Source organism: Carcharodon carcharias, chromosome 12 (assembly GCF_017639515.1).
Source record: "Carcharodon carcharias isolate sCarCar2 chromosome 12, sCarCar2.pri, whole genome shotgun sequence".
NCBI lineage: Eukaryota > Metazoa > Chordata > Chondrichthyes > Lamniformes > Lamnidae > Carcharodon > Carcharodon carcharias.
Genome location: NC_054478.1, coordinates 64,109,612 through 64,115,611, shown reverse-complemented (window position 1 = coordinate 64,115,611; position 6,000 = coordinate 64,109,612). Strand labels below are relative to the sequence as shown.

The following is a 6,000-nucleotide window of genomic DNA, read 5'->3' as shown; positions in this document are numbered from 1 at the left end:
CATGATTTGCATAGTCTTGAGCAACAACTTACTGTTGGAGAAACAAGATACGTAAGGAATTTCAGTGGATGACCGAAGTGGTTACCTGGTAAAGTAAACTCTGTGACCGGGTCATTGCCATACCACGTGGAAGTGGGTGGCTGGATCACCGGTAAGCGTGTGGGGGAGGAGGTGGGTGAGGGACGCTGTCTGTGCTTTTACAAGAGTTACCCAGAAGTTAGAAGAGGTTTTAATTAGTCTAACTTTTTCTGAGTAACTATTTGTGTAACACAGACGGAACCATCCGAAGCTTGCGATTTAAATCACAGTTTCGGGTGGTTCGCGGAGCAGGACAACGGAGCATCGGTATTTAATGATGAAATGTTTGGGGGGGGGGGGGGGGGAGAGAGAAGCGGATTTGATCGTTTGACCCGGAAGTGGAGCGAGCCGCCGAGACTGGCTGATTCATTGGTGAGCGTGAGCGGTGAGTTCGGTTGGTTTTTCCAAAAAAAAATTAAAATAAAAGATTAAGATTGAGATTGGGATCGGGCGGGCGGTGGTTGGATGGACTGTGAGGAGAAGGGCGCTGGGGTAGAGAAAGGGAGGGAGGGAGCAGCCGGAGCCGGTCTCTGTGATCCGGTGTGGAGTTGCCGGCCGGTGGCCGGCCCAGGCTCGGCCCAAGGTGACCAGCTCCAGCCTGGGCCCCGCTTGCAGGCTCTGTCTGTACCGCTTCCCAATCCCATACCCTGGGGGGAACCCAGCGGGAGGCAAGGCCATGGTGCCCCACGTGAGTTTAATGAGGATGATGCAGCAGAGCCGGCTCCTTAAACTCAAGTTCTCGACTTGTTTTAAGAAACATTAAACACTAGTGCCTGTATCGTCAGCTTAAATGAATACTCGTACATTGAGCCCAGGAAGAAGTTGGTGGGAGGAGGAGGGGAAAGCATGTCTGTAGGAAGGTGAGTGTGGAGGGAGTGGGTAGAGAATTTAAGGGAAACAAGTTTAGCTGTCGAATGAGCATCTGGTGTGAGGAGGGAGCGAAGGTGGCTGCGGGCGAAGCCCTCTGTTGGAGGCGTGGAGAATGCGTCCAGGGACGTAGGCAGGAGGTATTCAAAGTAGGAGGAAGCAGTGTAACGGACAACACTAGGAAATAAACATGACAATTTTAAAATTAAATTATGGATTCACATGGGACTACTGCAGCATGTAGAGGACAGGCAATAGTGTGCTTTTTGGGATGATTTTAAGTTTGTGGAGCATTGATGAAGGTAAACTTGCTGTGGAGTGTTGGAGAAGTTGAGTCTTGAAATGTTTGTCAGCATGGAGTACGGCCAGCATTGCGGAAGAGTGTTATCAGAAAAAAAGACTTGCAGTTATATATGTGTAGCAATTATAGTTTTGGGAAATGTAGGACTGTAGCTTTAAGAATAATCCTGTGTTGTAAGATCACCTGATCTATGTAAGCCAATGTGTTAACAGTGCAGGGAACCTCTACAGGAGAGAATTTTTCTTTAGTTATGAAGTTTGATGCATACGGGTAGTTGCTGCTGCTGTCTTGGAAATAAAGTTAAATGTTTCCACCAAGAAAAGTTACCTGAAGATCAACTCTATAACAAACTGGCAAGAGGATGGGATTAGATTTGGTGTTGTACCTCAGCCAGCGATTGTGAGTATCTAAGATCGTTAAAAATAAAAGAAGATAGTCATCCAAAATGTCAGTTTGCCAGAATTGATCCCTTTCAGCCGGCCACAGATGATTGGTCTTAATATATAGAAAATCTTGAGTCATTCTTTCAAACAACAGAATCACAGGGAGGAAAAGAGAGCGATTCTCCTGAGTATTTGTGTGAGCAAGACCTACAGTTTAATTTGAAGCTTGATGGCCTCTAGTGCCCCGAATTCGAAGACATTCAGTGAATTTGTGGACCTTGTTAAGGGACATTTTCAACCCAAGCCCTCAGTCACAATACAGAGGTTCAGGTTCAATTCACGGAGTAGAGCCCCTCGGGGGACAATTGCTACCTACATGGCAAAATTAAAACAATTAACGGAATATTGTGATTTTGGTGAAACTCTGAATGACGTGCTCAAAGACATGGCAGACAGGAAGACAATATTCAGCGAAGATTGCTGGCTGAAGTGAATCTTGATTTTAAGAAAGTGTTGGAAATAGCACTGGCAATGGAAAATGCTGCAAAGGATTCACGAGCAATTCAAGGGGTGCAAAATGGCACCGTTCTCCTACTCGGGCGGAAACAGTCAGCTGAAAGTAACGCGAAAGGCTGGGACTCCGCCGTGAAGCAGGAAACGGCCGCCACGAACTAAAAATGAGATGAAATGGCTTAGCAACTAAACTGAAAAATAACTGAACCCAGGAAGAGGTTGGTGGGAGAAGCAGGGATGGAAAAATAACGACGTGGAAACAATCTGTCTTCTAGTTATTGGCAATTTTAAGATGTAGAACCTAATTTTTGTCACAGAAGTGGACACATAATGAGACAGTGCAAAGTGAGATCTAAACAGGCCTCCAAACAACAAATGAAGACTTATGAATTCTATAGTGTAGAAGAGCCTGAAACAACCAATTCTGATGTTTATTCATTATTCAACATGAAGGTTGGGAAGACAAAGCTAATATTTGTTACAGTGCAAGTGAATGGTAAGCCATTAAAAATGGAAGTAGACAGGGTTGCTTCTACCACTGTAATAGGAGAACACACTTTCAGATATTTAAATGAAAGTGATCAACAATTAAATTTGGAACAAACACCTGCCAAGTTGAAAACATACACAGGCGAAGAAATCCAAGCAAAAGTTACCGCCAGAGCAACTGTTCATTATGGACACCAGTCGACACAGCTACTAGTGATGGTGTTAAAAGCCAGAAGACCAAGCTTTCCAGGGTATGATTGGTTGAGGGAAATTAACCTTGATTAGCCACTGAGATTTCGAAGCTGGAGGAGTTCCTGTCTTGAAAAAGGAACAAGGCAAGGTACTTCAGAAAGAGCTTGGAGAGTCCAAAGACCTCAACAGGATGAAAAAGGGTTGTGTAAGGATTCAACAACCTGAAGAAATGAAGACTGTCTTAAACAACAACATGGAAGAACAGCAGAAGAAACCTAGAAAGACTCTGCTGACTGACAGAGTTCAAGATGAAATGAGCGAATTCTGCAAAGGAAAGGAAAACCTGTTTAAAGACCTTCACACACTACAAGTATCCCTCCGGTCAAAGTTTGTGCCTCTTTTTAAAAAAAAATTATGATGCATCGCAGGAAGAATTTAATATCTTTCTGAACAAACTGAAGAACCATTTGTCAGAAAATAACAGCAATGTTCAAGTTTCCAGGAGGAAGCCAACGGATATAAGGAGACAGAAGAGCTGAAGAATCAGCTAAATGAAGCTAAAGAGGCTTTGAAAGCAAAAGTGAAAGACTTTCCAAGATGCGATTAGATACTGAAATCATGGGTAGCTCAACTACTGAATGAAGGCAAGTTGAGATTGCACCTGAGAGAAGTCAAAAAGAAGGCCAAGACTAAGTTCTGTGGTAAAAAGACAACACGTAGAAAGATGCAGAATTACTGATAAAGCACTGACTTTTTAAAAAAAAATACTACGTGGGATTCAGCATTGTTTAGCCATCCTGATTTTGGGAACCATTCTAGAACTGTGGATCAGAGGCAACCTATGACTGTACCATTTGTTCACTTGCAACTACTGTAATTACCATACATTAATTCTGGTCAAACACAAGTCAATTCAGCGATACAAGTGCCAGTTTGCAACATTTGCTTACCCAGGAGTTCTGAATATGCCTCTGCCGTTTCATCAAGGCGCCATCTTTAGACAAGACTAAGCCTAACACTTCACAATTTGGAGGGGAAGGTGGAGAAAGTCAAGGGAGCCATGTAAAGAATTTCTGTGGAGGACCGAAGTGGTTGCTTGGTAAAGTAAGTTCTGTGACCGGATCAATGTCGTACTACATGGAAGAGGAGGGGTATCATATCACCTGTAAGTATGTGGATCATTCAAGAAAAAGAGAGATCCCAATAAAATGATGTTCCACCTGTAATCATTACTGAACCAGTGGTTCCTGTTGAAGTTGCTCAACTAAGGACAGACATGCCCAATGTCTCTGTTGGAGTGGAAGATACTGAACTGCAAGTACCCAATCAGGTATCTGATAATGAGGTTCCAGAGAATGTGTTTCCTACAAAAGAATCTGAAGTTGTGGAGCTATGACGTTCCACACAGATCAGGAAGCTACCTGGAAGACTGAACTTGTAATTTCATAACCTGTGTGAATATTGTAATGTCATGAGATAAATATGTGTAAATACAAAATGTGCAGAGAAGTTAAAGGGGGAGGAATGTAGTAATTTTAGTTTTGGGAAATGTAGGACTGTAGTTTTGAGAATAATCCTGTGTTGTAAGATCACATAATGTGTTAACAACACGGGGAGCCTCTATAGGAGAGAGTTCTTTAGTTATGGAATTTGATGCACATGGGTAGTTGCTGCTGCTATCTTGTAAATAAAGTTAAATGTTTCCACTAAGGCAGGTTTTTTGAAGATCAACTCTATAACATTATGATTTTTATTATACATTCATGGGATGTGGGTGTTGCTGGCTAGGCCAGCATTTATTGCCCATCCCTAATTTCCCTTGCGAAGGTGGTGGTGAGCTGTTGCCTAGACCTTTCATGACCTCAAGACAGGACCACATGACTCCAGCTTTGGTTCAAACGGACTAAAGAGCTGAATTCCAGAGGTGAGGTGAGAGTGCCTGCCTTTGACATCAAGGCAGCATTTGACCAAGTGTGGCAAAATGGAGCCCGAGCGAAACTGAAATCAATAGGAATAAACTGAATAGCTCTCCATTGACTGTAGTCCTACCGTGCACAAAGGAAGATGGTCATGGTTGTTGGAGGGCAATCATTTCAGCCACCAGGACATAGGTGCAGCTGTTCCTCAGGACAGTATGCTAGGCCCAACCATCTTCAGCTGCTTCATCAATGACCTTCCCTCCATTATCATAAGGTTAGAATTGTGGGTGTTCACTGCATAATTTTGTGTTCTATTTGCATCTCAGGTAATGAAACAGTCTGTGCATGCAGGAAGATCCCAACATCTCATTTGCATTCTGCCCCATGGCAATATCATCCATGAAGACAATGTCAGGTCCTATGACACTGACACCCAGCTCCACCTTGCCACTAAGTCTCAACCCCTCCATTGTCTGATTTAACATACTTCTTATCTGACATACAGTCTTGGATGAGTGAAGATTTCCTCCAAATAAATATTGGGAAGACCAAAGCCATTATTTTCAGCCCCTGACGATAACTTCATTCTGTAGTTACCTCATCCAGCTCCCTTGTCACTCTGAGGCGAACCAGACTGGTTGCAACCATAGCATCCTATTTGACCCTGAAATGAATGTCTGACCATATATCCACTCCATCACCAAGACAACCTATTTTCACTTCCATAACATTGCACCTCTCCACCCTTGCCTCAGCTCATCCACAGCTGAAACCCTCATTTATGCATTTGTTACCTCTCGACTAATTGTTCTTTCTGCTCACCTTCCTATCTTCCATAAACTGGAATTCAGAACTTTGCTGCCCGTATCCTAATGGGCACTGTGTCCTATTCACTCATTGCTCCTGTGCTTGCTGACTTAGATTGGCTCCTGATCCGGCAATGCCTCAAAATTTGTATCCTTGTTTTTAAATGCCTCTGTGGCCTCTCACCTTGCTATCTCTCTAACCTCCTCCAGCCCTACAACCCACTGATTTTGCTGAGCCTGGCCTGTTGCACATCCCTGTTTTAAATTGTTGAAATAAGATTTTTGAGGTATTGTCTCTGTTGTAATGTAGGAAACATGGCAGCCAATTTGGGCACAGCCAGCAGTCAGAAGTAGCAATGCCAAAATTATGAGAGTCTTTCAGTGATGTTGATTAAGGGATAAATATTGACCAGGATACTGGGGATAGCTCATTTGCTCTTCTTCAAAATAAT

General features: G+C 43.2%; 1 protein-coding gene across 2 annotated transcripts in view; it reads left to right on the top strand.

The window, feature by feature from the left end:
• The first annotated feature begins 377 nt into the window (after window positions 1-377).
• Window positions 378-6,000, top strand: part of psmd14 (proteasome 26S subunit, non-ATPase 14) — a 124,297-nt gene continuing 118,674 nt past the window's right edge. The window contains exon 1 of one of the 2 annotated variants that reach the window (XM_041201278.1): window positions 378-463. The gene's annotated coding sequence lies outside the window, so the exon portion shown is untranslated. The remainder of the gene's footprint in view (window positions 464-6,000) is intronic. The other variant, XM_041201277.1, reaches the window with a different exon arrangement.